This window comes from Hyla sarda, chromosome 8, assembly GCF_029499605.1.
Source record: "Hyla sarda isolate aHylSar1 chromosome 8, aHylSar1.hap1, whole genome shotgun sequence".
In the NCBI taxonomy this organism is placed as follows: domain Eukaryota; kingdom Metazoa; phylum Chordata; class Amphibia; order Anura; family Hylidae; genus Hyla; species Hyla sarda.
In genome coordinates, this window is record NC_079196.1 from 193,482,890 (window position 1) to 193,509,250 (window position 26,361).

Here is a 26,361-nt window from a genome sequence, read left to right on the forward strand (position 1 = left end):
GCCTTTGTGTCATGCCTATGTAGCTCTGAAGACATGTGGGACAACTGTGCAGTAAAATCCCCCTGGAAAACGTGGCAGGAAAGTTGGGAAACAACCGCTGTGTTGTAATGTAATTAGCAGGAGCATACCTGTAACAAACACACAGTGCGTGCCCTTTGGATAAAGATTAAAAGGTGTAGGCTGAATTTTTCCTTCCAATATAGAAGTGCTGATATGTGACCGTAGTACTGGCTTGTGACTAAATATGGAACAACTGCCCCCATAACTGGAGTGACCTAACAGCTGCTGAAGTGAAAGTCAGTATAACAGTATAGTAGCGTATGCCCGAAATATGGACTGTAACATGCGAGGTTAACTGAAATTGCATGGTGTGCTGATCCAATCCTCGCCATAATAGGTCTGACTTAATAACGTATGTGTAGCGATTGGTATTGCTGGTAAAATGTCCGACTCTGCTGCACTAGTGGTGAATGCTGAAACTTCTGCTGAACCTAGTCAACGTATGTAACACCCTATACACGTGCCTGATTCGAAGTGTCTGACACATGCGTGAGGTGGAGACTATAGTCGTGTAATGATGCTGTTAGACTTATGGATGTTATGAAACTGTGAAGATGATCGTGCTGATGTTGATGTATACCTGTCCAAGCACAGTGACTAGTCATGGACTTATGAGTGAGCTAAGACCCCAAGAACTATGTACAAGCTGTTTGTGAGTGCATAATATGAAATAACCAAAAGTTGGTGCAGCTCATGATGAATCATTAAATCTTATGCAAGCCCGGACTAAAGCAATGTAGTTATGTACCGAATGATAACAATATGAAAGCTATCGTGTATGCACCGTGACAGTCATGACATGTAGGTCGATAAGCATGAAGTACCTGTGAGTGGCATGAGCGAACATATCGGACAGATGATACGAGCAGGACTTGGAAGCTGTGATCATATGTATCCCAATGTTTGCCAAGAATGCCACGCACATGCACCAAGTGAAACTATAAGCGACATGCATGAAACGATGATCATTTATCACATTAATGCTGGACCTTGTGTATGTCGTATGAGTGCTTCAAGCCTATGCAGTATGACTGGAGAAAAATGCTATGCATTTACACTATGACGCTATGACCATTTTCGGAATGTATATACTTTGCCGTAATTGCTACTTACCGGAAAAGTTATACATCATGAGATGCTACAAGTACTGTAAATTGTCACAACGTATCTTGAGTGTAAGAAAACCGAGCGTATGTTGTATACTGGCACAAGTGTGTGTACAGTGAGATTGTTTATGAAAATACTATATAAGTTACAAACCTCTGTACCGTGTGAAACTAGGAATGTATGTAGTATGCATAGTATCAAGCTGTGAGCTTGAAGACAGTGTGAAGTTGTGAGCATAGTATAAAGCTAAAATGAAATTATAGCTAAGAGTGCATGTTTGTGTAAAAAGCGCAAACGCATGTACAGTGTAAACTTGCACAAGAATACGAACAGTATAACAGCAAACTAATCTGTCGCCCTAATGATATGAGCGTGAGTACCGTTGAAAACTGACAGTGTGTGTACCATATCAATGGTACGGGCATACGTACCGTAAACTTAAAAGCGTAAAATAGTACAGGCGTAAGTACATTATGCCAATTACTATGGTAACAACCCCTGACCTATGTACAGTATAAATTATGCAAGCGTACGTCTTCTTTACCAACTACAAGTGTATATTTCTTATGACAACTACTATCACCTGTATTGTGTAACTACTACAGTACCAACCACTAGTGTGTGTACAGTATGAATGGCACAAAACCGTGTGTGCAGCAAACCCACTACCAGCATGTATACCGTATCACTACAAGGGCGAAACCATCATTAATGTATTTCAATGTAATAATTCAAGCATGTGTGCAGTAACCAACTACTAGTGTATGAACAGTGTGATAATTACCACAGTAACGCCAGAATGTAACAACGGTGAAGATGCCCTACCTGTGTGAACAGTATAAATGTACACAAGTATAATCAATGTAAAACCAATAGCGTATGAATAGTATGAGTGCCATGATCGAATGAATATTATGAGTAAGTTAACCATGTAAATGTCGTGAGCGTATGAATATAATGTTCATGATCTGTAAACAGTGTTCCTGTAAGCGTATATACAGTATAAATACTATGAGTGTATGTGCAAGGTAAGCTGTGGGCGTACTTACAGCATGAACGTTATAAGTGTATGTGTGGAGCGTGCGTGTAGTGAAAGCGTTTGAGCGTGCATGCAGTGCGATTATTATGACCCTGCGTGCAGTACAAAGCTATGAGTGTGCGTGCCATGGTCTCGGTGTGGAAACACATGCGTGCAGCGTAATGCTAAGTGCGTGCCGTATACAATGCCAAGAGCATGCATGCAGTATGTGATGCTAGGAGCGTAAATGCAGTGTATAATGCTAGGAGTGTGCGTACAGTGTACGATGCTGAAAGTGTGCGTGCAGTATGCAATGCTAAGATCGGGCGTGCAGTATACCATGCTTTATGCGGACGTGCAGAATACAATGCTACATCCATGCGTGCAGTCCACAATGCTAGGAGAGTGCGTGCTGACTGCAATGCTAAGAAAACCGTGCGTGCAGTATACAATGCTAGGAGCCTGCGTGCAGACTACAATGCTAAGAAAACTGCGTGCAGTATACAATGCTAGGAGCGTGCGTTTTTTTTTTTCTCTCCCCGGTGGTGATTCTAAATGAAGTGTAGTATTAGCGGCATGAATAAATGCTCGGTATGAATGCCCATTGTAGACGTTGAGATTAAATGCACAGGAAATATGATGATTGCATGAAAATTTTTTATGCAAAACTTCTATGTAATGGAAGAAAGCCCAGTACCAATGCACGGTATGAATGCAGCTAAAATGCACAGTATTAAAGCCGTGACTGCAAGCACCACATACACTCTATGTACGCCCAATATCAAATTAAAACATATATGTGTAAAACGGAGACATTCAATATATATGTATATATACCTAGCATGATTAAGCGCCAGGAATGATGTTCGGGGGTCCCGCCTATCGATTCTGCAGCACTGAAGAAACAGGGCTCGGAGCCCACTGCAGGGCCCCGGTAACCAGCGACGCGTTGCCAGGCGTCTGGTCATGTAATAGGATTTGCCCAGTCTTGTTGCGGGGGCGGGCCGAGAGTGCATCGCGATGTAGAGAGCCTGGATCGTGGTCACAAACCCAGGTAACTGCAGTGCCTGTAAAACATCGCTATGTACACAAAGAGGTGGGGACCACATTCACGTCGGTTGCCCCCAGCAACGAACTGCCGATGTCCTTTTTTCAGAAAAAAAATTAATCTCGATCAGTTTCCCCTAGCAACGCTCCTCCGCAGACACCATCCTGTGCTTGAACTCCTCTGCTGGGCTCCTCCAACTTGCAATCTTGAGGGGGTTGCTCCTAGCAACGGCTCCTCTCCAACTCGCCTGTTGGTTGCCCTTGTCAACGTTATGTCCTTATCAACGTGTGCCCGCATCCTCCACCAAAATGTGACGAACCGTCTCAGGGATTAGCTCTCGGATCGTCCTGGTCACTTTCAAAGGGACACGTTCCTCACAATAACACAGCAGACCACAGTTCCTCATACAAGTCTGGCTCCTTGCCAGCTTTATTTCCACAGGTTGCAGGTAAAAACAAAACATAAACAGGAACAAAATAAAGTCCTAGACCAGTGGTTCTCAACCTTTTCAGCGACCGTACCCCCAAGTCCTGAACTTATGTCCGCGGGTACTCCCTCACGCGGAACTTGCACGCGAGGGGTACCCGCGGACAAAAGGAGTGTTCTTACCTTTATACTAATGCATCCCCCCTCCATCTTAATCCCCTTGTGCCATTATTCCCCCTCCGTCTTAATCCCCCCTGTCCCACTATTCCCACCTCCCTCTGATCCCCTTTTGCCATTATTCCCCCTCCATCTTAATCCCCTTGTGCCATTATTATCCAATATGGCAAAAGGGGATTAAGATGGAGGGGGGGAATAATGGCAAAAGGGGATTAAGATGGAATTAATCGCCTTGTGCCATTATTCCCCCCTGCATCTTAATCCCCTTGTGCAATTATTCCCCCTCCTTCTTAATCCCCTCGTGCCATTATTCCCTCCTCCATCTTAATCCCCTTGTGCCATTATTCCCCCCTCCCTTTTAAACCCCTTGTGCCATTATTCCCCCTGCATCTTAATCCCCTTGTGCAATTATTCCCCCCTCCCTTTTAATCCCCTTGTGCCATTATTCCCCCCTGCATCTTAATCCCCTTGTGCAATTATTCCCCCCTCCTTCTTAATCCCCTTGTGCCATTATTCCCTCCTCCATTTTAATCCCCTTGTGCCATTATTCCCCCCTCCCTTTTAATCCCCTTGTGCCATTATTCCCCCCTGCATCTTAATCCCCTTGTGCAATTATTCCCCCCTCCTTCTTAATCCCCTTGTGCCATTATTCCCTCCTCCATCTTAATCCCCTTGTGCCATTATTCCCCCCTCCCTTTTAATCCCCTTGTGCCATTATTCCCCCCTCAATCTTAATCCCTTTGTACCATTATTCCCTCCTTTTGCCATATCAGATAATAATAGCACAAGGGGATTAAGTTGGAGGGGGGAAAAATGGCAAAAGGGGATCAGAGGGAGGGGGGAATATTGGCACAAGGGGATAAAGATGGAGGAGGAATAATAGCACAAGGGGATTAAGATGGAGGGGGATAATCAACCCCCCCTCCATCTTAATCCCCTTGTGTCATTATTCCCACCTCCCTCTGATCCCCTTTTGCCATTTTCCCCCCTCCACCTTAATCCCCTTGTGCCATTATTATCCGATATGGCAAAAGGGGATCAGAGAGAGGGGGAATAGTGCAAGGGGATTAAGATGGAAGGGGAGAGGGCTAATGGCGGAGGGGGGGGGGGGAGTAATAAAGCACAAGGCATTACATTTTAAAGCCTTGTGCTTTATTACTCCTCATCCCCCCTCCGCCATTATCCCTCTCCCCTTCCATCTTAATGCCTTGTGCTCCGTCCCATACAGTCCCCCCTCCGTCCCATACAGTCCCCCCTCCGTCCCATACAGTTGTTTACCTGGCGTCCTGCGGTCCCGTTACCTGCTCCTTCACGGGATGTTCGGCGGGGCCGCACTAACGTCCCCCTGCGCTGTGCGGCAACTCCGCGCAACATCAGGGGAGGCCACACGTCTCTACGGCAACCACGCAGCTCACTTACAGGCTATGCGCTGACAAATACTGGCCAATGCATGGCCGGTATTTGTCAGCGCTTTCACGTACCCCGACAGCCCCTGGCGTACCCCTAAGGGTACGCGTACTCCAGGTTGAGAACCCAGGCCCTAGAGACTGTCCAAAAACTAGATGGTATAAATCCCCAGCAGGGCAACAAGGTGTTAATGGACAGATTTATCGATGGGGCTCATAATAAGTGGGACAAAGCCCAGTTGAGAATGTTAGCAGTCAAAAACCCTCATTTGTCCTGCCCTGCTTTTAAGAGACTGACTATTCAAGTGATTGAGTCCGGGACTGAGTTAGAGGAAGTTTGTACTCCTGTCCAAGAGCCACAAGGGCCGGTAGTTGGGCCAATACCACCATCATGGGCCCCCACATCAGTATCATCTGCTTTGCCAGTCACCACAGCCTTTGACCTACAAAGTGTTAAGTGTTAAGCAGGACATTGAACAGTTGACTAAGGCGGTGAAGGAGCTTGCCATTCGGGCCGCCCCACCTGACTATGAACAGCCCCCACATAGGAAACCTGTCCCTGCCCCCTGCAATTTCAACCCTCCGTCCAATAGGCCCTCGGGGACTCATAGGCCCTTTTGTACTTACTGCAATAAGTCAGGACATTGGAAGATGCAGGGATTTAAACAGATTTCTCCTGAGGTCGCGGACCGGCCCTCAGGAAAACAGTCACCAGGTCCAAACCCGAATGCCTAAGTTAGGACTCGCACTTTATGTTGCATCCTGCCCCTATGTAAAAATTATTGTAGAGGGTGTACAGTTGGAGGCGCTGATAGATACAGGGTCACAAGTGGCTACCATACATAAAAAAAAATTCTATCAGCATTGGGATGCTAGTTTATTGTGTGAGCCTGATGATGTTGACTTTAGAGTAGTGGCAGGTAAGACAACCAATACCCAGACCTGGATACTGGGAGCCAACTATTCAGTTGGGAAAGCATGTACTTATTGGGCAGGGAGTGATTGTAAATAATGTGGCAGATAAGGGGTCTGCTGAATTTATAATGGAGATGAACATTATGAAAAACTGTTTTGTTGAAATAGTGGATTCCGTACCTCTCTCCCCTACATGTCCCCTTCAGGCCAATGGGCTGTGCAACACCACTTGAAAGTTCTACAGGCAGAGAAGTTTTCCAACAAGCAAGGTGAAATCTGCAGAGGGCGAGTACAAGACATCAGGTCGGTGACCTTGCAACCCAACATAGAGACCATCATCTGGTGCCGTGCAAGTCCTGGAGTAAGAAACAAGGACTATCAAGCCCTGCTGGAGCCAATGCAACTGGAAGATCATCCTCGATCATCCTTGTTGGAGCTGCGAGAAGCCTTGTTACAGTTACCAATGGGCCCCAGTACGGTTAGTCAATCTGTCTGATTCTACTACTGTGCTACCTAAATACACCCCAGTCGCCCAGCTGTATCTCATAGAGTCAAGGGTCATCCTAACAGAACACAAGGTGGCTCAACAGCATGCGGCCCAAGTGGTTGAAGGATCCTGTATGAGTTCTCCTGAGCCCTGGTGGGCGCAACTCCAAGTAGGAGACAATACCACCCCAAGGGATCAAGTCAAAGGAGTCGTCAACGTCGCCAAAAGGTACCACAAGGCTTTTAGTAAACACCCTACAGACTTCGTACATGCGTCCATGATCCAACACAGAATCCTCACCGGCGACAACCCAGCTACAGAAATTCTTTGGATCCGGTCTCTGATGCTCGACTTCATCAGATTCTGGTTCCTCGAAGAGATGCGGCGATGGTCCGCAACACATGTCATGATCAGTCGGGACACTTTGGAGTCCACAAGACCGAGGCTACTGGATTGGAATGTGGAGCGACATTGAGAAATGGTGCAGTGAGTGTGCACTCTGCAATGTCACCAAGAATGTGTGCAAGGGCGCAAGAGCACCCCTCCATTCAATCCAGAGTGAAAGGCCTAATCCGTTGGTCGCGCTAGACCATGTCAAGTTGTCTCCTACCCAGTCTGGGCACACTTATGCTCTCACCATGGTGGATCACTACTCCAAATGGGTTGTCATGGTACCCGTTAAAGACCTCACAGCCAAGATAGCGGCCCAGATGTTGTACTCCAATTGGGTGCAAACCCTTGGGTGTCCGGAGTCTGTCCTAACAGACCGTGGAAGGGCCTTCGAGGCCCAACTCTTTGAGGAGCTGTGTCAGTTCCACGCCTGTAAGAAACTTTGGACAACAGCTTACCACTCTCAAGGGAACGGGCTCTGTGAGCACATCAATCAAGTCTTCATCAACATGTTGCGAGCTGCATCTGTATCCAAGCATGAAGAGTGGCCCCAATTGTTGCCCCAATTGTTGGAGATTTATAACAACACGGTCCATTGTTCTACCGGCTACACCCCTTTCTACCCGATGATGGAATGGCATGGGCAGCTGCCGAAGGACCGGACATTTGGGCTTCAAGCCCCATTCAATAACTCCCCAGGATCAAAGAAGGATCCAAGAAGCAAAAGAGATTGTTGGTAAAAAGATGGGCGAGGCTCAACGAAGACAACAGCAAGATTATAACTGTCATGCCTCTGCCAAACCCCTCCAGCTAGATGACAAAGTCTGGCTGCGGAAGTTCCCGAGAACTCATAAACTGGACTCTATCTGGGAGACAGAACCATACACAGTGATGTCTGTACCCTATCCAGACTCTGACATGTACGAGGTACAAAAACTTGGGTATGAGCCGCAAATTGTCCATCGTAACAGAATCAAGCTGTGTCTCAAGGAAGACCTATTCCTGCTCCCAGCACCTTCTCCACCAGCTGTCAGACCTGCGAGGGAGTATATGCCGGGCAAGGAAATCCACCCATCCATGAATGTCCCTATGTTCTCCCCAAGTCAACCTTCGGTCTTCTGTATCTCGCCAAACCCTGGACCGGTTCAACCAACCTTAGTAGCCACACCAGTCCCAGTCCTGTCACCAGTCTATACCCCAATCTCCCGATCTCCTGTCTCACCAATGTCTCTGCCAAGAAGTCCAAGTCCTGCCAGTCCCGAACCGCTACCTACTCCAGAATTCGACGAGGGAGAGCCTGTTGCAATTCCAATCGAGTCAAGAGCTCCCGAAGAAGTAGGCATTCCTTAATCCCAAGGGTAGGTGCTGTGTAGGTCCTCAACGGTCCACTCAAGGCCAAGTTCCAGCTAGGTATAAAGATTAAAATACCACATGAAGTCCTGTGCTACACATAGTCCACTAACACCACGTTAAGTCATGCACATATGTTTAATATCACATTAGGGCTGTAGCATTTACCATAGTACTAGTCCACAAAATGTTTATGATGCTTAATGTCTAATATTTTCTTGTGTCCACGTGCCCAGGATATTTTACTGGCCAGAAGGTAAAATAAGGTAACAAATGTCTAATGTTGTCTAACAATGCATAGAGCTCTGGGGGAAGTGTGTCCAACCAAGAGACCCCAGTAGCCAATGCATTGGGTAGATAGCCTCTGGCAGCCCAATCCGAAAGAGCTATGTATATTGTCATTTGACATGTTACTACAGCAGTCGCATGGTTACAAAGAGTCCATTTATGTACCCAGGGCCCCCTGCAGTTTTATCCCCTATGTACACATGTTATATGTTAAAAGTGTAATGTTTCTTTAACTAGTGTGACCATGTGCTTGATACCCAGGAGCCACTAGTGACCAGGTGACCCCTCTAGTGACCTATGGGCTCTTTGCAAGACACTCCAATAAAATCAGGGGTGGAGCTACAATCGCTCTCCTCCCGCATTCTTGCTTCTGCTGAGGTCCAGTGCAGTTGCCTCAGAGTGTGTCCAGAGCATTTGAGGCCTCAAGCCTAAAGCCTGTAGCCACAAGTCAGCTCAAGTAAGCTCAAAGTCATCTTCTTGTCAATTGTCAAGTCAGTCAAGTCTTCTATATAGTCACCATGGCCTGCACTAAAGTGTATCTATATACTGCAAGTCCCAGGAAGCCTGCGAGGTCCCTCTGTGTAACTGGTCACCTATTTGGGAAATTGGCTGTACTGCATAGACTATATCACCTCTCTACCCTCAGTAAAGCTACCGTGGAGGTATCAGGACGAGTCGAGACCAAACCAGAAGTGATCTGCTGGGAAGTGAGGTAAGGTCATACATTTTCAGCTGTCTTGATAACCTCTTTAAACAGCGCCTCCTCTAGACTCTACTGGTCTTAAGGGAGTCCTGTTCTCCATTATTTGATCTTAAAGGGGGTCTCCTCCTGATGTTAAGGGCGCCTCATTTGCCTCTATATGTTAAAGGTGCTATCAGAGGAGCTAAAAATGCATAAAATGTTTCCTCCCTCCAGTGGCTCTTTTCCAAATAGCTCTCATCTCATCCTGATATCTCCTCACCTGGAATAAAGGGGGTGGCTGAAATAAGGGGTCAGGTAATGTGTTGTGATCACCACATGTGGGGGCGAAACCAGGCCTCCATGTGGTAGCCAATGTGCACACGATGTTGCATTTGTTTGCTGCCACTGATTTCGCTTGCATGTGACTACAAGCTACCTTCTCCCCCATCTCAGCCCTCCATTTTCATACCGGAAGGAATCAGGACGAGTCGAGACCAAATCAGAAGTGAGCTGCTGGTAAGCGAAGGAAGGTCATACGTTTTCAGCTGTCTTGATAACCTCTTTTACAGTGCCTCCTCCAGACTCCAATGGCCTTAAGGGAGTCTTGCCTTCCAGTCTTTGATCTTAAAAGGGGTCTACTCCTACCCCTTATGAGGCAAATGAATCCTCCTGATGTAAAAGGCGCCTCATTTTCCTCTATATGTTAATGGGGTTATCAGAGGAGCTTAGTTGGCATAAACTTTATCCTCTCTCCAGTTGCTCTTTCACAGTTTGGTTTCATCTCACGATACCTTATCTCCTAGAATAAAGGGGGTGGCTGAAATAATGGGTGAGGTAATGTGCTGTGGTCACCACATGCGGGCGAGACCAGGCCTCTATGTGGTAGCCAATGTGCACACAATGTTGCATACATTTGCTGCCACTGATTTCGCCTGCATGTGACGACTGCAACATGCTACCTGCTCCCTCATCTCGCCCTCCATTCACATACCAGAAGGTATCAGGACGAGTCGAAACCAAACCAGAAATGAGCTGCTGGGAAGCGAAGGAAGGTCATGCGCTTTCAGCTGTCTTGATAACCTCTTTAACAGCGCCTCCTTCAGACTCCAATGGTCTTAAGGGAGTCTTGTCCTTCAGCCTTTGATCTTAAAGGGGGTCTTCTCCTAACCCTTATGAGGCAAATGAATCCTCCTGATGTTAAAGGCGCCTCATTTGCCTCTATATGTTAAAGGTGCTATCAGAGGAGCTAAAATGGCATAAACTGTCCCCTCCCTCCAGTGGCTCTTTTCCAGTTTGGTCTTATCTCATCCCGATAAATTCTCACCTGGAATAAAGGGGATGGCTGAAATAAGGGGACAGGTAATTTGCTGTGGTCACCATATGTGGGCGAAACCAGGCCTTCATGTGGTAGCCAATGTACATACGATGTTGCATACATTTGCTGCCACTGATTTTGCCTGCATGTGACGACTGCAAAATGCTACCTGCTCCCCCATCTCGGCCCTCCATTTTCATTCCAGAAGGTATCGGGACGAGTTGAGACCAAACCAGAAGTGAGCTGCTGGGAAGCGGGGTAAGTTCATAACTTTTCAGCTGTCTTGATAACCTCTTTAACAGTGCCTCCTCCACACTCCAATGGTCTTAAGGGAGTCTTGTCCTCCAGTCTTTGATCTTAAAAGGGGTCTCCTCCTATCCCTTATGAGGCAAATTAGTCCTCCTGATGTTAAAGCACAAAAAACCAATTTTTTAAATATATCACTCAGTACCTAATCCTGACCATGTACATCTAATTTGTATGTGTCTAGCACCTTTATTTATTTTTTTATTACACTTTTAATTTAACTCACTAGTCTGAATTCCTCCTACCCCTTATGAGGCAAATGAGTTCTTCTGATGTTAAAGGTGCCTCATTTGCCTCTATATGTTAAAGGTGCTATCAGAGGAGCTAAAATGGCATAAACTTTCCCCTCTCACCAGTGGCTCTTTCACAGTTTGATTTCATATCTTCCCGATACCTTCTCACCTGGAATAAAGGGGGAGGCTGAAATAAGGAGTCAGGTAATGTATTGTGGAAACCACATGTGGGCGAAACCAGACCTTCATGTGGTAGACAATGTACACACGATGTTGCATACATTTGCTGCCACTGATTTTGCCTGCATCTGATGACTGCAACATTCTACCTTCTCCCCCATCCAAGCCCTCCATTTTCACACCAGATGGTATCAGGACGAGTCGATACCAAACCAGAAGTGAGCTGCTGGGAAGCGAGGTAAGGTCATACCTTTTCAGCTGTCTTGATAACCTCTTTAACAGCGCCTCCTCCAGACTCCAGTGGTCTTAAGGGAGTCTTGTCCTCCAGTATTTGATCTTAAAGGGGGTCTCCTCCTACCCCTTATGAGGCAAATGAAACCTTCTGTTGTTAAAGGCGCCTCATTTGCCTCTATATGTTAAAGGGGTTATCAGAGGAGCTAAAATAAACTTCACCCTTCCTTCAGTGGCTCTTTTCCAGTTAGCTCTCATCTCATCCCGATACATTCTCACCTGGAATAAAGGGGGAGGCTGAAATAAGGGGTCAGGTAATGTGCTATGGTCACCACATGCGGGCGAGACCAGGCCTCCATGTGGTAGACAATGTACACACAATGTTGCATACATTTGCTGCCACTGATTTTGCCTGCATGTGACGACTGAACATGCCACCTGCTCCCCCATCTCGGTCCTCCATTTTCATACCAGAAGGTATCAGGATGAGACCAAACCTGAAGTGAGCAACTGGGAAGCAGGGTAAGTTCTTACTTTTTCAGCTGTCTTGATAACCTCTTTAACAGCGCCTCCTCCAGACTCCAGTGGTCTTAACCCCTTAAGGACTCAGGGTTTTTCAGTTTTTGCACTTTCCTTTTTTCCTCCTTACCTTTTAAAAATCATAACCCTTTCAATTTTCCACCTAAAAATCCATATTATGGCTTATTTTTTGTGTCACCAATTCTACTTTGCAGTGACATTAGTCATTTTACCCAAAAATTCATGGCGAAATGGAAAAAAAATCATTGTGCAACAAAATCGAAGAAAAAACGCCATTTTGTAACTTTTGGGGGCTTCCGTTTCTACGCAGTGCATATTTCGGTAAAAATGACACCTTATCATTATTCTGTAGGTCCATATGGTTAAAATGATACCCTATTTATATAAGTTTGATTTTGTCATACTTCTGGAAAAAATCATAACTACATGCAGGAAAATGGATACGTTTAAAAATGTCATCTTCTGACCCCTATAACTTTTTTATTTTTCCCCGTACGGAGCAGTATGAGGACTCATTTTTTGCGCCGTGATCTGAAGTTTTTATGGGTACCATTTTTGTTTTGATCGGACTTTTTGATCACTTTTTATTCATTTTTAATGGTATAAAAAGTGACCAAAAATACGCTTTTTTTGGACTTTGGAATTTTTTTGCGCGTACGCCATTGACCGTGCGGTTTAATTAATTATATATTTTTATAGTTCGGACATTTACACACGCAGCGATACCATATATGTTTATTTTTTTTTATTTACACTGTTTAATTTTTTTTTATGGGAAAAGGGGGGTGATTCAAACTTTTATTAGGGAAGGGGTTAAATGACCTTTATTAACACTTTTTTAATTTTTTTTATTTTGCAGTGTTATAGGTCCCATATGGACCTATAACACTGCACACACTGATCTCTCATGCTGATCACTGGCGTGTATTAACACGCCTGTGATCAGTGTTATCGGCGCTTGACTGCTCCTGCCTTGATCTTAGGCACGGAGCAGTCATTCGTCACCGAGGAGGCAGGTAAGGGCTCTCCTGGTGTCCTGTAAGCTGTTCGGGACGCCGCGATTTCATCGGGATAGTTTCACGTTCACTTTAGAAGCGGCGGTCCGCTGCTTCTAAAGGGTTAATAACGCACATTGCCGTAATTGGCGATGTGTGGTATTAGCCGCGGGTGCCGGCCGTTGATGAGCGTCGGGACGGACGCGATGTGATGCTTCATATCGGGGGAGCCGGCGCAGGACGTAAATATATGTCCTGCATCGTTAAGGGATTAAGGGAGTCTTGTCCTCCAGTATTTGATCTTAACCTGTTGGGGAAGAAGGGCGTATGCATACGCCCTTGCGTCCTGGTACTTAAGGATGAAGGGCGTATGCATACGCCCGTGGGAATTTCGGTCCCCACCGCGCACCGGGCGGGGACTGGACCGGGGTGACTGCTGATATTGATCAGCAGGCTTCCCGCGCAAATGCCCAGGGGGGTCATTAGACCCCCCCCATGTCGGCGATTGGTGCAAATCGCAAGTGAATTCAAGGGGGATCGCGGTTGTCTAAGACACCTACGATCCCCCTGAAGGCATAGGAGTGAGGTGGCAGGGGTGCCAACCCTCATATAACTGCTATTGGTCATCAGAAGCGAAGACCAATAGCAGATCGGGGGCGGGGGGGTTAACTTTTGTTTTCCCCGTCCTACCCACCCACAATAGGCGGGGCAGAATGGGGAAACCGAAGAGGACCGGGCGCCGAAATCCACTTACCCGTCCTGAGGCAGCGGGCGACGGTGATCAGCGGGCGGCGATGTCGTGCAGCCGAAGAGGATGGCTCCCGGGATCCTACGGAAGCCAGTAAGTTGCCTAGTTGCCTATACAGTGGTCTCTAACCTGTAGCCCTCCAGTTGTTGCAAAACTACAACTCCCAGCATGCCCAGACAGCTGTTTGGGCATGCTGGCATATGTAGTTTTGCAACAGCTGGAGGGCTACAGTCTGAAAGCACTATACAGTGGTCTCTAAACTGTATCCCTCCAGATCTTGCAAAACTACAACTCCTAGCATGCCCAAACAGCTCTTTGCTGTCTTGGCATGCTGGTATTTGTAGTTTTGCAACATCTGGAGGGTCACAGTTTGGAGATCACGGTGCAGTGGTCTATAAACTGTAGCCCTCCAGATGTTGCAAAACTGCAAATACCAGCATGCCCAAACAGCTATCTCGGCATGCTGGGAGTTGTAGTTGCGTACCTCCAGCTGTTGCATAACTACATCTCACAGCATGCCCTTCGGCGATCAGAACATGCTGTGAGTTATAGTTTTGCAACAGCTGGAGGCACACTGGTTGGAAAATACTGAGTTAGGTAACAGAACCTAACTGAAGGTTTTCCAACCAGTGTGCCTCCAGCTTTTGCAAAGGTACAACTCCCAGTATGCACGGTCTGTCAGAACATGCTGGGAGTTGTAGTCTTGAAACAGCTGGAGGTTTGCCCCCCCCCCCCCCCCCATGTGAACGTACAGGTTGCATTCACAGTAAGTTTCCTGCTTCAAGTTTGGGCTGCGGCAAATTTTTCGATGCAGCGCAAACTCCTAGCTGTAAGCTCGCCGTAACACACCAGTGCAAATGTACCGTAAAAAAACTACACTACACTACCACATAATAAAGGGTAAAACACTACATATACACCCCCTTACACTGTCCCCCCCCCCAATAAAAATGAAAACCGTGTTTCCAAAACGGAGCCTCCAGCTGTTGCAAAACAACAACTCCCAGCATTTCTGGAGAGCCACTGACTGTCCAGGTATGCTGGGAGTTTAGCAACAGCTGGAGGCACCCTGTTTGGGAACCACTGGCATAGAATACCCCTATGTCCACCCCTATGCAATCCCTAATTTAGTCCTCAAATGCGCATGGCGCTCATTTAAGGGCCCTGTCGTATTTCAAGGAGACTGTTTAGGACCACATATGGGGTATTTCCGTACTCGGGAGAAATTTCACTACAAATTTTGGGGGCTTTTTCTCCCTTTACCCCTTATGAAAAGGAAAAGTTGGGGTCTACACCAGCCTGTTAGTTTAAAAAAATAAAAAATTTTACACTAACATGCTGGTGTTGCCCCATACACCCTGGAGGCACACGGGTTGGGAAACACTGAGTTAGGAAACAGACAATGTTTCCCAACCAGTGTGCCTCCGGTTGTTGCAAAACTACAACTCCCAGCATTCTCAGGCATGCTGGAAGTAGTAGTTCGGCAACATTTTTAGAGCCAGATGTTGCCGAACTACAACTCCCAGCATGCTTGGAGTTGTAGTTTTGCAACATCTGGAGGACTACAGTTTGCAGACCACTAATACAGTGGTTCCCAATCTGTGCCCTTCCAGATGTTGCAAAACTACAACTCCCAGTATGCCAAAACTGTCCAGGCATGCTGGGAGTTGTAGTTCTGCAACATCTGAAGGGCCAGATGTTACAGAACTACAACTCCCAGCATGCCTGGACAGTAAGGGCATGCTGAGGATGTGTAGTTTTGCAACATCTGGAAGGGCACAGTGGTCTCCAAACTGTGGACCTCCAGATGTTGCAAAACTACAACTCCCAGCATGCCTAGACGCCAAGGGCTGTCTGGGCATGCTGGGAGTTGTAGTATACAGGGTCCCAATACAGCAATGCATGTCGCTTTACGGCGACGTGCATTGCTGTAAAGGGCCCGACCGCGGCTGAAGATCCACTCACCTGTTGCCGCCGCCGCCGTCTTCATCGCCGGGATCCGGGTCTTCAGGGACGCGGTAAGTACCGGGGCCGGTCCCCAGCACTCCCCCGTCCCCCGCTGCATCCTCCGGTCTTCTTTCCGTCCTCTCCGGACTTCCAGGGGCCGGGCAGGGCGGGAGGAAGTAACCGCCCCCCCCCCCCACTGCAATTGGTCGGTTAACTAACCGAAGAATCGCAGGGGATCGGAGGAGGTGGCAGGCTTGACACCTCGGCTCCTATACTTTACCATGGTCCTGGCTGCCGGGATCATGCAAAATTACCGGGCGGTCGGGTCCCAGAGACCCGATCAGCCCGGTATCGCCGCAGATCGCAAGGGCAATTTCCCTTGAGATTTACATGGCCCACCTCGGCGTTTGCCCTGGATGCCTGCTGAAGGATTTCAGCAGGCATCCGGTTCCGATCTCTGCCTGGCGAGCGGCAGGGAGCGGAAAATGCCATGATGTCCTGGGATGTCATTGGTCCTTAAGGCCCAGGGTGCCATGACGTCCCAGGACGTCATTGGTCCTTAAGAGGTTAAAGTCGGATGTGCAAATTATTTTTTTTCACTAAAATGCTGGTTTTCCCTCAAATGAAATTTTTTTTTTTATAAGGGATAATAGGACAAAATGCCCCCCAAAATTTGTAACCTCATCTCTTCTGAGTATGGAAATACCCCATGTGTGGATGTCAAGTGCTCTGCTGGCACACTACAATGCTCAGAAGAGAAGGAGTCACATTTGGCTTTTGAAAAGCAAATTTTGCTGAAATGGTTTTTGGGGGGCATGTCCCATTTAGGAAGCCTCTATGGCGCCAGGACAGCAAATAAAACCCCACATGGCATACTATTTTGGAAACTGCACCCCTCAAGGCACATAACAAGGGGTCCAGTGAGCCTTAACACACCACAGGTGTTTGACGACTTTTCGTTAAAGTTGGATGTGTAAATTATGTTTTTTTTTCACAAAAATGCTGGTTCTCTCTCAAATTCCAAATTTTTACAAGGGATAATAGGACAAAATGCCCCCCAAAATTTGTAACCCCATCTCTTCTGAGTATGGAAATACCCCATGAGTGGATGTTAAGTGCTCTGCTGGTGCACTACAATGCTCAGAAGAGGAGTCACATTTGCAAATTTTGCTGAAATGGGGGGGGGGGGGGGGGGGGGGCATGTCGCATTAAGAAGCCCCTATGGTGCCAGAACAGCAAAAAAAAAAAAAACACATGGCATACCATTTTGGAAACTACACCCCTCAAAGAACGTAACAAGGGGTACAGTGAGCCTTAACACCCCTCAGGTGTTTGATAAATGTTCATTAAGTGGCATGTGAAAAGGAAAAATTTTGTTTTTTTTACACAAAAATGCTGGGGTTACCCCAAATTTTTCATTTTCACAAGTGGTAACAGGAGAAAATGTTACTGTAAATTTGCAAATACATTTCTTTGGAGTAAGGACATACCTCATATTTGGCCGTAAACAGCTTGCACACTGGTCTCAGAGGTGCCGGAGATCAGTCAGGGTCCTTGAGCTTTGTATTTCTCCTATGGAGGAGGAACAGTGGGACCCCCCTCAAGGGGCATTACATGTGGTAAATAACTAGGGTACACTATGTAACTAAAGTGTGGTACAGTGGGACATAAAATTATAAATTATGTTCCCAGAATGATGACCCAGAGCATAGCCAAAACAAAAAAATATGCCCACCCCAAACCCTATGCTCTGAATCATCATTCTGGGAATGTGATGTGTGTGGCCGTCCCTAACCTGTTGCATTAATGCGCACCTCGCTCAGGTGGAGAGAGAGCGCTGAACATTTGAGGCAACATAAAAAGTCCCCGATGATAGTGACTCAGTGACCCATTTTTGGAAGAAATACCCCCAGAGGTCTTATCAGTTTTTTTTTTATAAAGAGTTTTTTGGGCATTTTAGTGGTTTTATGGGGTTGAAATTTGCAATGTACTCTGGACTTGGTACATTGGGGTCAAATTATGGGAAATTAAAATGAAGAGGGAAAATTTAGTACCGTATGGAAGTGTGATACTCCCTGAAGCAGTTTTTAATTCAGAGGCCCGGATGATGGGGGCAAGTGTCACATTGAGTGGTGGTGTCCTTCCGAATCCCCCTCTTGTGACACATTCTGCATTTTTTTCAGGGTTGGTCCCTTCTTTCCACTGTGGGGGACTTCACCTGGAAAGTGTTGGCCTGGGACGATCCTGGCACCTAATACTTCAGTTCCTTGGGAAGTCCAGCCTGCTCTTTCCCGGTCACCAAAGATAAGGACCTTTAGGGCTTCTTCTTGGAATTGAAGGTATGTCCCTGTGTTGCCAGCGTACTGGGACAGTACAAAAGCGTTGTACATGGCAACCTGTACCATGTAGACCGCAACTTTTTTGTACCATACCCGTGTTTTCCACATGGCCATGTATGGCTTGAGGACTTGATCAGAAAGATCAACTCCCCCCATATACCGATTGTAGTCCAGAATACAATCGGGCTTGAGGACCGGTGTTGTGGTACCTCGCACAGGGACAGGTGAGCTGCTGTTGCCATGAATAGTAGTCAGCATAAGGACATCCCTCTTATCCTTATACCTGAAAAGCAACAGGTTTTCATGGGCAAGGGCACGGGACATACCCTTGGACATAGGTGTCTGGATCAAATTTAAAGGGAGGCCTCTCTGGTTCTTCCGCACGGTCCCACAAGCGGACGTGGATCTGGTGGAAGGGTTGTGAAGAGAGGGATGCTGGTATAAAAGTTTTCCACGTACACGTGGTAACCCTTATCCAACAATGGGTACACAAGGTCCAAAACGATTTTACCGCTAACACCCAGAGTGGGTAAACAATCTGGGGGTTCAATACGGGAATCTCGTCCCTCATACACCCTAAACTTGTAAGTGTACCCGGAGGTACTCTCACAAAGTTTATATAGCTTCACGTCATACCGCGCCCGCTTCGAGGGAATATACTGGCGGAAGATGAGTCTCTCCTTAAAACTGATAAGAGACTCATCTACCGAGAGGTCCCTGAGTGGTACGTAGGCCTCCAAAAATTTGGCCCCAAAGTGATCGATGAGCGGTCTCACTTTGTAAAGCCGGTCATAGGTGGGATCACTTCGGGGTGGACATGCCTCATTATGTGCATAATGGAGGCATTTCCGAATGGCCTCGAACCGCTTCAGTGTCAGGGCCATACTGTAAAGCTGGGTCTTGTATAGGATGTCCCCGCTCCAGTACTGCCTGACACTTGGCTTTTTGACCAGGCCCATATGCAGCAAGAGGCCCCAAAATGTCATCATTTCTGCTGCATCAATGGAGTACCATTCATTGGACCTGGCCAAAAAAGAATCAGGGTGGTGGACAATGAACTGCCTGGCGTACAGATTTGTCTGCTCCACCATTAGATTGACAAAACTGTCACTGAAAAAATAACTGAAATAGTCAAATTTCAGTGAATCCAGAATTGTCAATCCGGATTCCGGAGTAGCCAACAAACTCCAGAATCCGTGGCTGATAACCCTCTGGGGGTCTCCAGAAAGGTTCACCAGAAGGGGGCTCTGGTAAACTTGTCTAGGGGTTCGGACTCCTAGTACAAGCGGCATCACCACTCGCACTAGTGCAGGCCACAGGGCCACTATCATGGGGGGTGCGTGGCCTCACCTGGCGGCGTCTCTGCCGCACAGGTGACTCATCATCAGTACTAGATGATGAGGAGGACGATGAAGAACACAGGAATATAGGATCTTCATCGTCCTCACTGACAGATTCGGAGTCGGAGGCAAGAAAAGCGCATGCCTCCGCTGCTAAAAATTTTAGCCTAAAGTCTATCTGCGTGTTATACGCCGATATACTGTTTGTGATCCCGCAAAAGCTGCTGCAGTTCAATGATTTAAAGCGGGCACTTTAAATCATTGAACTGCAGCAGCTTCTGCCTGAGCAGAGTCCCACTGCCACCGCCAGATTCCCTCCCAGTCCCCGATTTTATAGTTATATGTCCCGCCACCGCCACTGCCCAATTCCCTCCCCGTCCCTGGTTTTATAGTTAAATATCCCGCCGCCGCCACTGCCCAATTCCCTCCCCGTCCCTGGTTTTATAGTTAAATATCCCGCCGCCGCCACGGCCCAATTCCCTCCCAGTCCCCGGTTTTATAGTTAAATATCCCGCCGCCTCCACCACGGCCCAATTCCCTCCCCGTCCCCGGTTTTATAGTTACACGTGCCCTGGGGACTGCGGTCCTTCATGCTCCGGTGGCCTCCTGATCTGTCACTGTGCGCTGCGTAATGACGAGTGACGTCCTCAACACAACGTCACTCGTCAGTCAGTGCACGGCGCAGTGACTGATCAGGAGGCCGCCGGAGCATGAAGGACCGCAGTCCCCAGGGCACATGTAACTATAAAACTGGGGACGGGGAGGGAATTGGGCAGTGGCGGCGGTGGGATATTTAACTATAAAACCGGGGACGGGGAGGGAATCAGGCAGCGGGGGGGTATTTAACTATAAAACCGGGGACTAGAGCAGTGGCACTCTGGCCCCACAGAAGTAGAAATGTAGGATCTTCATCGTCCTCACTGACAGATTCGGAGTCGGAGGCAAGAAAAGCGCATGCCTCGGCTGCTAAAAATTTTAGCCTAAAGTCTATCTGCGTGTTATACGCCGATATACTGTTTGTGATCCCGCAAAAGCTGCTGCAGTTCAATGATTTAAAGTGGGCACTTTAAATCATTGAACTGCAGCAGCTTCTGCCTGGCCAGAGTCCCATTGCCACCGCCAGATTCCCTCTCAGTCCCCGGTTTTATAGTTATATGTCCCGCCGCCGCCACGGCCCAATTCCCTCCCCGTCCCAAGTTTTATAGTTATATGTCCTGCCACCGCCACTGCACAATTCCCTCCCCGTCCCTGGTTTTATAGTTAAATATCCCGCCGCCACGGCCCAATTCCCTCCCCGTCCCCCGTTTTATAGTTAAATATCCCGCCGCCGCCACGGCCCAATTCCCTCCCCGTCCCCGGTTTTATAGTTACATGTGCCCTGGGGACTGCTGTCCTTCATGCTCCGGTGGCCTCCTGATCTGTCACTGTGCGCTGCGTAATGACGAGTGACGTCCTCAACACGACGTTACTCGTCAGTCAGTGCACGCAGTGACAGATCAGGAGGCCGCCGGAGCATGAAGGACCGCAGTCCCCAGGGCACATGTAACTATAAAACCGGGGACTGGGAGGGAATGAGGGAGCGGGGGGATATTTAACTATAAAACCGGGGACTAGAGCAGCGGCACTCTGGCCCCACAGAAGCCACTGCACGTAAAAGATTTAAAGCGCTTGCTTTAAATCATTGAACATCAGAAGCCACCAGAAACAGTTTATTGCGGTACACCTGCACAAACACACACCCTCATTTTTCTAAGGATATTTTGGTAAAAAAACTATTTAACCAAAACCTCCTTGGAAAAAAGGGGGTGCGTGTTATAGGCCGATGAGTGGTATACCCCGATAAATACGATATATAACAGTGTGTGATTAAAAATCACACACAGTTATATGGGGGGGGGGGGGAGCTGCGGCCCAAAAAAAATGGTCAGGGGGGAAAAAACGTATTCTTTTTTTTTTTTTACTGTTATTAAAGGGGTACTCCGGTGCTTACACATCATATCTCGTATCCAAAGGATAGGGGATAAGAAGTCTGATCGCGGGAGTCCAGCAGCTGGGGACACCCATGATCATGCACGCGGCACCCCGTTTGTAATCAGCCCCCGGAGCGTGTTGGACGCTCCATCCCCCAATGCAAGCCAACGGGAGGGGGCGTGATAGCTGTCATGCCCCCTCCCGTAGGCTTGCATTGAGGGGCGGAGTGTGACGTCACACGCCGCTGGCCCTGCGGTTGACCGTAATCAAACCCGGAGCGAATACGGGGGGCTAATTACAAACGAGGTGCCGCGTGCATGATCACGGGCGTCCCCAGCTGTGGGACTCCCGCGATCAGGCATCTTATCCCCTATCCTTTGAATAGGGGATAAGATCTGCTCTAAGGGGGATAGGGTATAAGATCTGCTCTAAGGGGGATCTACAGTCCTGAGGGGGCTCCGATCATGCAGAGGAAAGGTCCCTAGCTTCCTCCAGCAGCTCTGACCGCTGACTGAACTGAGCCAGCCATGGGAGCTGCAGGAGGATGCCGTTAACCCCTCCCCTGCCGGCTGCTATTGGCAATAGCACCGTTCCTGGGGGTGAAGAAATCGCCACCTCCCCATAGATACAGTGGCTGATAGGGGGTGTATCCAACACCCCCGATCGCCATGTATTTCCGGGTCAGCGGGTCACCTGTGACCCACATCACCGGAATAGACGCAAATCGCAAGTGTGAATTCACTTGCGATTTGCGCCGATCGCCAACATTGGGGGGGTCTGATGACCCCCCTGGGCATTGGCGCTGGGTTCCGCTGCGCGGCAGGGACCTAAATTCCCACGGATGTACATGTACCCAGGGTGTCGGAATGTACCAGTACGCCCGGGGTACTGAACAGGTTAAAGGGGGTTTCCTCCTACCCCTTATGAGGCAAATGAATCCTCCTGATGTAAAAGGCGCCTCATTTGCCTCTATATTTTAAAGGGGTTATCAGAGGAGCTGAAATGGCATTAACTTTCTCCTCCCTCCAGTGGCTCTTTTCCAGTTAGCTCTCATCTCAACCCGATACCTTCTCACCTGGAATAAAGGGGGTAGCTGAAATAAGGGGTCAGGTAATGTGTTGTGGTCACCACATGTGGGTGAAAACAGAGCCTCCATGTGGTAGACAATGTACATACGATGTTGCATACATTTGCTGCCACTGATTTCGCCTGCATGTGACGACTGCAACATGCTACCTGCTCCCCCATCTCGGCCCTCCATTTTCATACCAGAAGGTATCAGGACGAGTCGAGACGAAACCAGAAGTGAGCTGCTGGGAAGTAAGGTAAGGTCATACCGTATCAGCTGTCTTGATAACCTTTTTAACAGTGCCTCCTCCAGACTCCAGTGGTCTAAAGGGAGTCTTGTCCTTCAGTCTTTGATCTTAAAGGGGGTCTCCTCCTACCCCTTATGAGGCAAATGAATCCTCCTGATGTTAAAGGCGCCTCATTTGCCTCTATATGTTAAAGGGGTTATCAGAGGAGCTAAAATGGCATAAACTTTCCCCTCCCTCCAGTGGCTCTTTTCCAGTTAGCTCTCATCTCATCCCGATACTTTCTCACCTGGAATAAAGGGGGTGGCTGAAATAAGGGGTCAGGTAATGTGTTGTGGTCACCACATGAAGTGAAACCAGGCCTCCATGTGGTAGACAATGTACATACAATGTTGCATACATTTGCTGCCACTGATTTCGCCTGCATGTGACGACTGCAGCATGCTACCTGCTCCCCCATCTCGGCCCTCCATTTTCATTCCAGAAGGTATCAGGACGAGTCGAGACCATACCAGAAGTGAGCTGCTGGGAAGTAAGGTAAGGTCATACCTTTTCAGCTGTCTTGATAACCTCTTTAACAGCACCTCCTCCAGACTCCAATGGTCTTAAGGGAGTTTTGTCCTTCAGTCTTTGATCTTAAAGGGGGTCTCCTCCTACCCCTTATGAGGCAAATGAATCCTCCTGATGTTAAAGGCGCCTCATTTGCCTCTGTAAAAGGGGTTATCAGAGGAGCTAAAATGGCATAAACTTTTCCCTCTCTCCAGTGGCTGGGAAGCGAAGGAAGGTCATACCTTTTCAGCTGTCTTGATAACCACTTAAACAGCACCTCCTACAGACTCCAGTGGTCTTAAGGGAGTCTTGTCCTCCAGTCTTTGATCTTAAAGGGGGTCTCCTCCTACACCTTATGAGGCAAAAGAATACCCCTGATGTAAAAGGCGCCTCATTTGCATCTATATGTTAAAGGGGTTATCAGAGGAGGTAAAATGGCATAAACTTTCCCTTCCCTCCAGTGGCTCTTTTCCAGTTAGCTCACATCTCATTCCGAAACCTTCTCAAATGGAATAAAGGGGGTGGCTGACATAAGGGGTCAGGTAATGTGTTGTGGTCACCACATGTGGGTGAAACCAGGCCTCCATGTGGTAGACAATGTACATACGATGTTGCATACATTTGCTGCCACTGATTTTGCCTGCATGTGACAACTGCAACATGTTACCTGCTCCCCCATTTCGGCCCTCCATTTTCACACCAGAAGGCATCAGGAAGAGTCTAGACCAAACCAGAAGTGAGCTGCTGGGAAGCGAGGTAATGTCATACCTTTTCAGCTGTCTTGATAAACTCTTTAACAGCGCCTCCTCCAGACTCCAGTGGTCTTAAGGGAGTCTTGTCCTCCAGTCTTTGATCTTAAAGGGGGTCTCCTCCTACTCATTATGAGGCAAATGAATCCTCCTGATGTAAAAGGCGCCTCATTTGCCTCTGTATGTTAAAGGGGTTATCAGAGGAGCTAAAATGGCATAAACTTTTCCCTCTCTCCAGTGGCTGGGAAGCGAAGGAAGGTCATACCTTTTCAGCTGTCTTGATAACCGCTTTAACAGCGCCTCCTCCATACTCCACTGGTCTTAAGGGAATCTTGTCCTCCAGTATTTGATCTTAAAGGGGGTCTCCTCCTACCCCTTATGAGGCAAATGAATCCTCCTGATGTAAAAGGCGCCTCATTTGTCTCTGTATGTTAAAGGGGTTATCAGAGAAGCTAAAAAGACGTAACTTTTTCCTCTCTCCAGTGACTAGGAAGCGAAGGAAGGTCATACCTTTTCAGCTGTCTTGATAACCTCTTTAACAGCGCTTTCTCCAGACTCCAGTGGTCTTAAGGGAGTCTTGTCCTCCAGTCTTTGATCTTAAAGGGGGTCTCCTCCTACCCCTTATGAGGCAAATGAATCCTCCTGATGTTAAAGGCGCCTCATTTGCTTCTGTAAAAGAGGTTATCAGAGGAGCTAAAATGGCATAAACTTTTCCCTCTCTCCAGTGGCTGGGAAGCAAAGGAAGGTCATACCTTTTCAGCTGTCTTGATAACCGCTTTAACAGCGCCTCCTCCAGACTCCACTGATCTTAAGGGAGTCTTGTCCTCCAGTATTTAATCTTAAAGGGGGTCTTCTCCTACCCCTTATGAGGCAAATGAATTCTCCTGATGTAAAAGGCGCCTCATGTGCCTCTATATGTTAAAGGGGTTATCAGAGGAGGTAAAATGGCATAAACTTTCCCCTCCCTCCAGTGGCTCTTTTCCAGTTAGCTCTCATCTCATCCCGATACCTTCTCAAATGGAATAAAGGGGGTGGCTGACATAAGGGTTCAGGTAATGTGTTGTGGTCACCACATGTGGGTGAAACCAGTCCTCCATGTGGTAGACAATGTACATACGATGTTTCATACATTTGCTGCCACTGATTTCGCCTGCATGTGACGACTGCAACATGCTACCTGCTCCCCCATCTCGGCCCTCCATTTTCATACCAAAAGGTATCAGGAAAAGTCGAGACCAATCCAGAAGTGAGCTGCTGGGAAAGCAAGGTAAGGTCCTACCCTTTCACCTGTCTTGATAACCTCTTTAACAGCGCCTATTCCAGACTCCAGTGGTCTTAAGGGAGTCTTGTCCTCCAGTTTTTGATCTTAAAGGGGGTCTCCTCCTACCCCTTATGAGGCAAATGAATCCTCCTGATGTAAAAGGCACCTCATTTGCCTCTATATGTTAAGGAGGTTATCAGAGGAGCTAAAAAGGCATAAACTTTCCCCTCTCTCCAGTGGCTAGGAAGCAAAGGAAGGTCATACCTTTTCAGCTGTCTTGATAACCTCTTTAACAGCGCCTCCTCCAGACTCCAGTGGTCTTAAGGGAGTCTTGTCCTCCAGTATTTGATCTTAAAGGGGGTCTCCTCCTACCCCTTATGAGGCAAATTAATCCTCCTGATGTTAAAGGCGCCTCATTTGCCTCTGTAAAAGGGGTTATCAGAGGAGCTAAAAAGGCATAAACTTTTCCCTCTCTCCAGTGGCTGGGAAGTGAAGGAAGGTCATACCTTTTCAGCTGTCTTGATAACCGCTTTAACAGCGCCTCCTCCAGACTCCACTGGTCTTAAGGGAGTCTTGTCCTCCAGTATTTGATCTTAAAGGGGGTCTCCTCCTACCCCTTATGAGGCAAATGAATCCTCCTGATGTAAAAGGCGCCTCATTTGCCTCTATATGTTAAAGGGGTTATCAGAGGAGCTAAAATGGCATAAACTTTCCCCTCCCTCCAGTGGCTCTTTTCCACATAGCTCTCATCTCATTCCGATACCTTCTCACCTGGAATAAAGGGGGTGGCTGAAATAAGGGGTCAGGTATTGTGTTGTGGTCACCAAATGTGGGTGAAACCAGGCCTCCATGTGGTAGACAATGTACATACAATGTTGCGTACATTTGGTGCCACTGATTTCGCCTGCATGTGACGACTGCAACATGCTACCTGCTCCCCCATCTCGGCCCTCCATTTTCATACCAGAAGGCATTCGGAAGAGTCGAGAC

General features: G+C 47.7%; 1 protein-coding gene across 1 annotated transcript in view; it reads right to left on the reverse strand.

Moving 5' to 3' along the window:
- IL21R (interleukin 21 receptor) overlaps positions 1 to 17,409 on the reverse strand; it is a 149,093-nt gene extending 131,684 nt beyond the window's left edge. Inside the window, exon 1 of the mRNA XM_056535841.1 lies at positions 17,340 to 17,409. The gene's annotated coding sequence lies outside the window, so the exon portion shown is untranslated. The remainder of the gene's footprint in view (positions 1 to 17,339) is intronic.
- Positions 17,410 to 26,361: the final 8,952 nt, after the last annotated feature.